Genomic DNA, 11,605 nt, shown 5'->3' with positions numbered 1-11,605 from the left:
CTGCATGTCCAGGGCACTGCCCCCCTGTGCCAGCCCCGCCTCTGCACCGAGCCCTGCCCAGCCAGATTCATGAGCTCAGCGCTCTCCTTGCTGAAGTCACCCAGCACTAGACACTACCAGAACCACCCTGCTGCTGGATCCATGTGCCTCGCACTCCAGGAGCTGCTCCTACAGCCAGAACTCCCTGGCTGTGAGCCACACAGGGTTGCTTCCCACAAAGATCCAGCAACAATAGAGCGATCCTGCCAGGGTCTAATCTTGGGGAGACACCTCCCCAACTCTGAGGACTGCCAGAGGAAACCAGAACTCGCTCTATAGGGATATTGGTGCTGTAGAGTGGCAGGGGCAAAGGTGTGGTGGCTGAGGGAGAAAAGAATTTGCTGACTTGTTACCCTCAGGATTAGACTGAGTCCAAGTGCAACATTCGCCAGTGGCTATTGAGTACCCGAGGCAGGTAGGCCTCAGCTCTCCCAGCTGGCTGGTGGCAGAGGGTAGTGGTCAGGCCATGGGGGCATTGACCTTCCTTTTGACTCTGACAGGCGCAAATCCCTGGCACATCTGCTTATTGGAAGGATCAGGACCTCAGCCTGGTGGGGTCACCAGTGACTGGGCATGAAAGAGGAGCAAAGTGGAGAAAGAGACTCAGCCCCCTGGTCCAAATCTGCTATGGGGAGGGCCTTTCTGATTCCACAGAGCACCAGAGCAAGCCAAATTTGAGCAGCCAGTAGACCTCCACCATCTAGTTGCTGGAGACATTTTGAACTCTCCCACTTGAGAGTTCATATTGAGTTGGTTTGGAACTCCTCACCTGAGCCAATCACCCAAGGACCCTCTCAGGTGGTACCCTGGTTGTGTGGTAACGGGAAGGGTTGATTTTCTTTTTCCAGTTGTTGTCCATGGAGGGTGGAGTGTCTTAGTTGCTTGTATTTCTCCACAGATAAGACTTCACCAGAGTCACTGATTCACTAGAATTGGAAAAGAACCAGCTGAATATAAGGCAGAGTCACCTAACTCCACCACACCAAGCAGGTTTCCCCGGCCTCAGTCTGTAATACTGTACAAGTCCTTTGCAAAGCTATAGAGGAAAAAGCTGTAGTCATCAGTCCCAGATCCTTGACAAAGGGCTGGTTAACCACAAGTCCAGGAACTCCCAATCCAATTTCACCTTACCTGCCCATCTAGCCAATGGTGAAAAACAATCATGAGGCAGAATTAGTGGAAAAATTCTGGCAACATGAATAATCAGAGTAGAGTAACTCCCCCAAGGAATGATATGGCAGACACAGCACAAGATCCCATTTGTAAACAAATGGCTGAGATGTCAGAAATTGAGTTTGGAATTTGGATAGCAAATAAGATCAACAGAATGGAGGTAAAGATGGAATTGGAATTTCAAGGAGTAATTCAATATGTCTCAAGAATTCAATGAATTCAAAGACAAAATCACGAAAGATTTTGACACATTGACAAGGCAAGAACTTGCAGCCCTCAAAGATCTGAGAAATACAGTAAATCACTCAGTAATAGAATGGAGCAGGAAGAAGAAAGGATCTCTGACATTGAAGACAAAGCTTTTGATGGCTCCCAAATGCTCAAAGAGAAAAAAAAGTGAAGAACAAAAATGGATCATTCTCTCAGAGAGCCCTGGGATAATTCAAAGAGATCTAATATTCGCCTTATAGGAATACCTGAAGGTGATGAGGTTGCTGCAAAGGATACAGATGATTTAGTTCATGAAATAATCAAAGAGAATTTTCCAGACATGCCAAGAGATTCTGAAGTTCAGAGAGCAGACAGTTTCAGAACACTGGCATGACTTAACCCCAATAAAAATGCTGATAGACACATTATAATTAGCTTCACCAAAGGTAATATGAAGGAGAAAATTCTGCAAGCACCAAGATGTAAGAAAACCACAACCTACAAGGGAAAGAACATTAGAATGACTGCACATCTCTCTGCTGAAACATTTCAAGCTAGAAGAGGGTGGTCATCAACCTTTAATCTCCTTAAACAAAATAACTTTCAACCCAGGATCCTGTATCCAGCTAAACTGAGTTTCATCTATGATGGGGAAATTAAATACTTTAATGACATTCACATGTTGAAGAAATTTGCCATAATTAAACCAGCTCTCCAGGATATTCTCAGACCTATCCTCCATTATGAACAGCACAATCCTCCACCACCAAAGTAAACTCAGAAAGTTTTGATCAAATTTCAACTTCCACAGTGACAAAAGGATTAAAAATGTCCACTAGACTTTTGAACAACTTGATACCCAAAATACTATCTGGCTTATCAATACTCTCAATTAATGTGAATGGCTTAAATTGCCCTCTAAACAGGCACAGGTTGGCTGACTGGATACAAAAACTCAGGCTAGACATCTGTTGCATTCAAGAATCTCACCTTACCTTAAAAGATAAACATAGACTCAGGGTGAAGGGATGGTCATCTATAATTCAGGCAAATGGAAATCAGAGAAAAGCAGGTGTTGCAATTTTATTCACAGATACAATAGGCTTTAAACCAACAAAAGTAAGGAAAGATAAGAATAGTCACTTCATATTTGTTAAGGGCAACACTCAACATGATGAGATTTCAATTATTAACATTTATGCACCCAACCAGAATGCACCTCAATTTATAAGAGAGACTCTAACATACATGAGCAACTTGATTTCTTTCAGCACCATAATAGTCGGAGATTATTTTTTTTTGTAGAGACAGAGTCTCACTGTACCGCCCTCGGGTAGAGTGCTGTGGCGTCACACGGCTCACAGCAACCTCTAACTCTTGGGCTCACGCGATTCTCTTGCCTCAGCCTCCCGAGCAGCTGGGACTACAGGCGCCTGCCACAACGCCCGGCTATTTTTGTTTTTTTTTTGTTGCGGTTTGGCCGGGGCTGGGTTTGAATCCGCCACCCTCGGCATATGGGGCCGGCGCCCTACTCACTGAGCCACAGGCTCTGCCCAATAGTCGGAGATTTTAATACTCCTTTGGCAGTGTTGGATAGATCCTCCAAAAAGTAGCTAAGCCAAGAAACTGTAGACTCAAACTTAATCATCAAACATTTGCATTTAACAGACATCTACAGAACATTTCATCCTAACAAAACTGAATATACATTCTTCTCATCAGCCCATGGATCATCCTCCAAAACTGATCACATCTTAGGTCACAAGTCTAACCTCAGCAAATTTAAAAGAATAAAAAATCATTCCTTGTATTTTCTCAGACCATCATGGAATGAAAGTTGAACTCAGTAACAACAGGAATCTGCATATACATAAAAAAACACGGAAACTAAATAACCTCATGCTGAATGATAGCTGTTTCATAGATGAGAGTAAGAAGGAAATTACCAAATTTTTGGAACAAAACAATAATGAAGACATGAACTATCAGAACCTCTGAGATACTGCAAAGGCAGTCCTAGGAGGGAAATTTATAGCATTGCAAGCCTTCCTCAAAAGAGCAGAAAGAGAGGAAGTCAACAACTTAATGGAACATCTCAAGCAATTGGAAAAGGAAGAACATTCTAACCCTAAACCCAGCAGAAGAAAAGAAATAACTAAAATTAGAGCAGAACTAAATGAAATTGAAAACAAAAGAATCATACAACAGATCAACCAAAGAGTTGGTTTTTTGAAAAGTTCAATAAAACAGATAAACCTTTGGCTTACCTCACCAGAAGTACAAGAGTAAAATCCCTAATTTCATCAATCAGAAATGATAAAGGCCAAATAACAACAGACTCCTCAGAAATTCAACAAATCATAATGAATATTACATAAAACTTTATTCTCAGAAGTATGAAAATCTGAAGGAAATAGATCAATACTTGGAAACATGCCACTCTCCTAGACTTAGCCAGAAAGAAGTGGAAATGTTGAACAAGCCTATAACAAGCTGTGAAATAGCATCAACTATAAGAAATCTCCCCAAAAAGGGCGGCGCCTGTGGCTCAGTGCGCAGGGCACCGGCCCCATATACCTAGGGTGGCGGGTTCAAACCCGGCTCCAGCCAAATTGCAACAGAAAAATAGCCGGGCGTTGTGGCGCGCGCCTGTAGTCCCAGCTGCTTGGGAGGCTGAGGCAAGAGAATCGCGTAAGCCCAAGAGTTAGAGGTTGCTGTGAGCCATGTGACGCCACGGCACTCTACCCGAGGGCGGTACAGTGAGACTCTGTCTCTACATAAAAAAAAAAAAAGAAATCTCCCCAAAAAGAAAACCTCAGAACCAGATGGCTTCACATCAGAATTCTGCCAAACCTTTAAAGAGGAACTAGTACCTATATTACTTAACCTTTTCCAAAACATAGAAAAAGAAGGTATACTTCCCAACACATTCTATGAAGCAAATATCACCCTGATCCCCAAACCAGGAAAAGACCAACAAGAGAAGAAAATTATAGACCAATATCTCTAATGAATATTGATGCAAAAATATTCAATCAGATCCTAGCAAACAGAATCCAAAACACATCAAATTATACATCATGACCCTGGGTTTCATCCCAGGGTCCCAAGGATGGTTCAGTATAAATAAATTCAGAAATATAACACATCACATAAACAAATTAAAAAACAAAGACCATATGATTCTCTCAATTGATGCAGAAAAAGCTTTTGATAATATCCAACATCCTTTCATGATAAGAATGCTTAAGAAAATAGGTATAGAAGGAACATTTCTTTTTTCTTTCTTCTTCTTCTTCTTTTTTTTTTTTTTGTAGAGACAGAGTCTTACTTTATCGCCTTTGGTAGAATGCCATGATGTCACACAGCTCACTGCCACCTCCAGTTCCCGGGCTTAGGCAATTCTCTTGCCTCAGCCTCCCAAGTAGCTGGGACTACAGGCACCCGCCACAATGCCCAGCTATTTTTTTGTTGCAGTTTGGCAGGGACCAGGTTTGAACCCACCACCCTCGGTATATGGGGCCAGCGCCCTACTCACTGAGCCACAGGCACTGCCCAGAAGGAACATTTCTTAAACTAATAGAGGCCATCTACAGCAGATCCACAGCCAATATCGTATTGAATGGAGTAAAATTGAAATCACTTCCACTCAGATCAGGAACCAGGCAAGGATGCCTACTGTCTCCACTGCTTTTTAACATTGTAATGGACGTCTTAGCCACTGCAATCAGGCAAGAGAAGGCAATCAAGGGGGTCCAAATAGGACCAGAGGAGATAAAAAAAGTCACTTTTTGCGAACGGTATGATGATATATCTGGAAAACCCCCGGGAATCAACTACAAAACTCCTAGAAGTGATCAAGGAATACAGCAATGTCTCAGGATACAAAATTAACACTCACAATCTGTAGCCTTTATAGATACTAATAATAGTCAAGGGGAAAAAACAATCAAGGACTCTATTCCCTTTACTATAGTGCCAAAGAAGATGAAATATCTGGAGTGTATTTAACTTAGGATGTGAAAAATCTCTATAAAGAGAACTATGAAGGGCGGCGCCTGTGGCTCAGTCGGAAAGGCGCTGGCCCCATATACCGAGGGTGGCGGGTTCAAACCCGGCCCCGCCAAACTGCAACCAAAAAATAGACAGGCGTTGTGGCGGGCACCTGTAGTCCCAGCTACTCGGGAGGCTGAGGCAAGAGAATCGCTTAAGCCCAGGAGTTGGAGGTTGCTGTGAGCTGTGTGAGGCCACGGCATTCTACCGAGGGCCATAAAGCGAGACTCTGTCTCTACAAAAAAAAAAAAAAAAAGAGAAAAGAGAACTATGAAGCTCTGAGAAAAGAATTAGCTGAAGATGTTACCAAATGGAAAAATATACAATGCTCATGGCTGGGAAGAATCAACATTGTTGAAATGTCTATACTACTTAAAGCAATCTACAGATTTAATGCAATCCCTATTAAAGCACCTCTGTCATACTTTAAAGGCCTGGAAAAATTAGTGCTTTATTTTATATGGAAACAGAAAAAACCTCGATTAGCCAAGACATTACTCAGAAATAAAAACAAATCAGGAGGAATCATGGTACCAGACTTCAGACTATACTATATATTGATAGTGATCAAGACAGCATGGTACTGGCACAAAAATAGAGAGATAGATGTATGAAATAGAATTGAAGACCAAGAGGTGACCCTGGACACTTATCATCATTTGATTTTTGATAAGCCTATCAAAAATATAAATTGGGGGAAAGATTCCCTATTCAACAAATGGTGCTGGGTGAATTGGCTGGTGACCTGTAGAAGACTGAAACTGGACCCACACCTTTCTCCTCTTAACAAAAATTGACTCTCACTGGTTTAACTGGACTTAAACTTAAGACATGAAACTATAAAAGTTCTTAGAGTGCAGGGGAACACTTGAAAAAATTGGCCTGGGAGAATACTTTATGAGGAGGACACCCTGGGCAATTGAAGCAACATCAAAAATACATTACTGGGATCTGATCAAATTAAGCTTCTGCACTGCCAAAAACACTAAATAAAGCAAGTAGCCATCCCTCAGAATGGGAGAAGATTTTTGCAAGTTATATTTCTGACAAAGGTCTAATAACCAGAATCCACAGAGAACTCAAACTTATTACTAAGCAAAAAACAAGTGATCCCATTTCATTGTTGACAAGAGACATGAACAGAAGCTTCTTTGAAGAAGACAGGCGCATGGTCTACAGACACATGAAAAAATGCTCATCATCTTTCATCATCAGAGAAATGCAAACCAAAACCATTCTGAGATACCATCTAACTCCAGTAAGAGTAGCCCACATCACAAAATCCCCAAACTACAGATGTTGGCATGGATTTGGAGAAAAGGGAACACTTCTGCACTGCTGGTGGGAATTTAAGCTAGTAGATTCCTTTTGGAAGGAAGTTTGGAGAACACTCAGGGATCTAAATGTAGACCTGCCGTTTGAACCTGCAATTCCTCTTCTAGGTATATATCCAAAGGACCAAAAATCATTTGGCAATAAAGATATTTGCACCAGATTGTTAATTGCAGCTCAATTCATAATTGCCAAGTCATGGAAGAAGCCCAAGTGCCCATTGACCCATGAATGGATTAATAAATTGTAGTATATGTATACCATGGAATACTATGCAGCAGTAAAAAATGGAGACTTTACCTCTTTTATGTTTACACGGATGGAGCTGGAAAATATTGTTCTTAGTAAAGTATCTCAGGAATGGAAGAAAAAAATATCCAATGTACTCAGTACTACTGTGAAACCAATTTATAATCACTCACACTTGCATATGAAAAATGAAACACAACTATAGCCTAGGATGAAGGAGGGAAGAGGAGGGAGAGGAGAAGGGAGGGGGCGGGTCAATAGAGGGAGGGTTAGTAGGGGGACCACACCTATGGAGCATATTGCAAGTACAAATTGGATCTATCAGGTGTAGAACACAAATGTCTTAATGCTGTAATTGGGTAAATGAGGTGAAGGCTACGTTGATTAGTAGGGTGTAAGCACTCCAATTTGTACAAATAATCAACACATTGAATCCCATAGTGGCATAAATGTATTTATGATCTATGTACAAATGACTTAATAAAACCAAACAGACAAAACCAATGGTATGTTATAAAAGAAAAAAAAAAAAAGGTCCAAACTTCCAATTGGGTGGCGTGAGAAGTATACCCAAAAACCAGTGAAAAATCTGTGCTAAAGAATAATCTTACTGACCCTTTAATACCTCCCAGCAATTGGTTTTAAAAAAAAAGTTTGAAATTGTGTATGTGTGAGTACTTAGAGACTGACTGAAACAATAACAATAGGTGGGCATTCGTGCCCCTCCCCTCCACAGAGGGTGAAACAATTGTGTGTTTGTTGTATCTCAGTGTTTTTTTTTTTTTTTTTTTTTTGTAGCGACAGAGTCTCACTTTATCACCCTCAGTAGAGTGCAGTGGCATCACACGGCTCACAGCAAGCTCCAACTCCTGAGCTTAGGCTATTCTCTTGCCTTAGCCTCCTGAGTAGCTGGGACTACAGGTGTCTGCCACAACAACTGGCTATTTTTTGTTGCAGTTTGGCTGGGGCTGGGTTCGAGCCTGCCATCCTCAGTATATGGGGCCGGAACCCTACCCATTGAGCCACAGGCACCGCCCCCTTTTAAACTTTCTAATTGTTAGTCTGGCCAAGTAAATAATGAACTCCGTGATATACTATAATCCTGTTTTATAAAAAGTGAATTTTTGAAAGTGAAAGAAATTAAATAGAAACTATTTCTTTCTTTTTTTTTTCTTTTGTAACAGGCTGAATACAAAGTTTATCCTAAAGAAAAAGAAAAAACAAATGTTAAGAGAGGCTGACAGATTCTCTCGAATTCAAATTCCTGATGTCTTTAAAAATTAAGTACCTTTGGACTAAAAGCAGACTTTTAGAACTTTGATTGAAAAATTAACATGTTGGGTGGCGCCTGTGGCTCAGTGGGTAGGGCACTGGCCCCATATATCGAGGGTGATGGGTCTGAACCCAGCCTGGGCCAGCTAAAACAGCAGTGGCAATTGCAACAAAAATAGCTGGGCATTGTGGCGGGTGCCTGTAGTCCCAAGTACTCGGGAGGCCAGGAGGCTGAGGCAAGAGAATCACCTTAGCCCAAGAGCTGGAGGTTGCTGTGAGTTGTGACGCCATAGCACTCTACTGAGGGTGAGAAAAAAAAAAAAGAAAGAAAAATTAACATGTTTATGAGTATTGCTAACCTAATGTCAAACAAAACAAATCAATTACATGAAACTGAGTTAATTTGTTATGGCTTTTTGTTTGAAATATTGCTAATTCTGGGCGGTGCCTGTAGCTCAAGGAGTAGGGCACTGGTCCCATATGCCAGAGGTGGCGGGTTCAAACCTAGCCCCGGCCAAAAAAAAAAATAAACACAAAAAAGAAATATTGCTAATTCTTTTTGTGTTGTTTTCTGTTAAGTCAAGAAAACCATTTTCTATCCTTTAAGCTATTTGTAGTTTTTCAAGCAATGTACATACTTATGAGCAGAATTTGAAATGTATTTTTTCTCTCTCCTTGATTTCCCCAGAATTTGAAAGCCATTTGTAAGTATTCTTAGTTTCTGACAATACAGTTATTTGCATAAGTTCAATAAGAATCTGTTTTGTTCTCTAGGACGTGATGAAGGCACTGGTTATTTTACCAAGGCTTTGGCCAGAATAGCATTTCCAGAAGTGTCCAGACAGTGTTAAGGAATTAAGGTTGACTTTATTTATTTTTTATTATTAAATCATAGCTGTGTACATTAATGTGATCATGGGGCACCATTCACTGGTTTTATAGACTGTTTGACACATTTTCATCACACTGGTTAACATAGCCTTCCTGGCATTTTCTTAGTTATTGTGTTAAGACATTTATATTCTACATTTACTGAGTTTCACACGTACCCTTGTAAGATGCACCACAGGTGTAATCCCACCAATCACCCTCCCTCTGCCCATCCTCCCCCCTTTCCCTTCCTCTCCCCCTTCCCCATATTCTTAGGTTATAACTGGGTTATTGCTTTCATGTGAAAGCCATAAATTAGTTTCATAGTAGGGCTGAATACATTGGATACTTTTTCTTCCATTCCTGAGATACTTTACTAAGAAGAATATGTTCCAGCTCCATCCATGTAAACATGAAAGAGGTAAAGTCTCCATCTTTCTTTAAGGCTGCATAATATTCCATGCTGTACATATACCACAATTTATTAATCCATTCGTGGATTGATGGGCACTTCGGCTTTTTCCATGACTAAGCAATGATGAATTGGGTTGCAATAAACATTCTAGTACAAATATCTTTGTTATAATGTGATTTTTGGTCTTCTGGGTATATACCTAGTAGAGGAATTATAGGATTGAATGGCAGATCTATTTTTAGATCTCTAAGTGTTTTCCAAACATCTTTCCAAAAGGAAGTATTAATTTGCATTCCACCAGCAGTGTAGAAGTGTTCCCTTTTCTCCACATCCCACCAACATCTCTGGTCTTGGGATTTTGTGATATGGGCTAATCTTACTGGAGTTAGATGATATCTCAAAGTAGTTTTGATTTGCATTTCTCTGATGATTAAAGATGATGAGCATTTTTTCATGTCTGTAGGCCATGTGCCTGTCTTCAGAGAAGTTTCTCTTCAAGTCCCTTGCCCAGCCTGTGATGGGATCACTTGTTCTTTTCTTGCTTATACGTTCTCTGTAGATTCTGGTTATTAAACCTTTATCAGAGACATAATCTGCAAATATCTTCTCCCATTCTGAGGGCTGTTTGCTTGCTTTACTTACTATGCTCTTGGCTGTGCAGAAGCTTTTTAGTTTGATCAGGTCCCAGTAGTGTATTTTTGAAACTGCTTCAATTGCCGGGAGCGGGGAGGTCCTCCTCATAAAATACTCACCTAGACCAATTTCTTCAAGGGTTTCCCCACACTCTTCTAGTATTTTTATAGTTTCATGTCTTAAGTTTAAATCTTTAATCCAGTGAGAGTCTATCTTAGTTAATGGTGAAAGGTGTGGATCCAGTTTCAATCTTCTACAGGTTGCCAGCCAGTTCACCTGGCACGATTTGTTGAATAGGGAATCTTTTCCCCACTAGCTGACCAACAAGATGGATGGGAAAGAGGCTCAGGAACATTCCCTGGGTAAGGAAAAGAGCCTGCAACAAGAGCTTGAAAAGCATGTCAGCAACTGTTCTGCTGACACGAGGGAATGGATGAGGCTTCCTCCCTGATAGCTCAGGTGCCAGGTCAGCCATATCCTGAAACCAAATGGCATTCACAACTCCACTGAGCACAAATGGGGAACACCCAGAGGGCACTGAAAATTGATGTGAGGCTATTCCAGCCAGGACCAGACATCTCTGTGCAGTGATGGATTACCAATAATTGGGGCTGTTACTCACTGAAGCACAGGAATAAACATCCGTTTTTTTTTTTTTTTTTTTTTTGGTGGTTTTGGGGCTGGGTTTGAACCCGCCACCTCCAGCATATGGGACCAGCACCCTACTCCTTGAGCCACAGGCGCCGCCAGGAATAAACATACGAAAGAACTAGAGGGGATGAAACCAGAATACTCCAGCATTCCAAGCACAATCCTGGAAAATTCTGCTAACAATACATGGCTCACTCTCTTGCTTCTGCTCCCTGCTCTGGGCTCCCCTCTGTACCAAGACACTGCTTGCCCTTCTTCGGCGCTGCTCCTCTCTCTTTTGCTGAATTGGAGCATCTAACTTTGAGAAGGTGTAAATACCCCATATAGAGTCTTTGATTCCCCTGGTAAGGTCCTAGAGAAAGGTTTTGACACTGTCAGCCATCTCTTCACCACCCAGACTATCAACTGCACAGAAAGAGAAGCACCCCAAAAGTTCTCATCACATAGAACCTGCCCCACCCTCTGTGGGCAGCTCGGCTCCTGGCCTAGCCACAGGATCTGCCCAGCACTCCCAGGGCTGGGGCTGCTGTGCCCACCAAATTTTAATACATTTGTATGTATCAGGATAAACAAAAAGAGGTCATCTAGTGGGAAATCCCTCAACCTTCAACGAGAGGTTTGTAAGATCCTTATCTCATCCCATTCACTGCTCCATACCTCTTTTTTTTGTGGTTTTTGGCCAGGGCTGGGTTTGAACCCACCACCTCT

The 11,605-nt window shown here is 41.6% G+C and overlaps 1 pseudogene; it reads right to left on the bottom strand.

Annotated features, from left to right (window-relative positions):
• Window positions 1–400: 400 nt before the first annotated feature.
• Window positions 401–11,297, bottom strand: LOC128588797 (etoposide-induced protein 2.4 homolog; annotated as a pseudogene).
• Window positions 11,298–11,605: the final 308 nt, after the last annotated feature.

This window comes from Nycticebus coucang, chromosome 6 (genome assembly GCF_027406575.1).
Source record: "Nycticebus coucang isolate mNycCou1 chromosome 6, mNycCou1.pri, whole genome shotgun sequence".
NCBI lineage: Eukaryota > Metazoa > Chordata > Mammalia > Primates > Lorisidae > Nycticebus > Nycticebus coucang.
The sequence above is the reverse complement of the archived record's forward strand: the minus strand, read 5'-3'. Positions and strand labels throughout refer to the sequence as shown.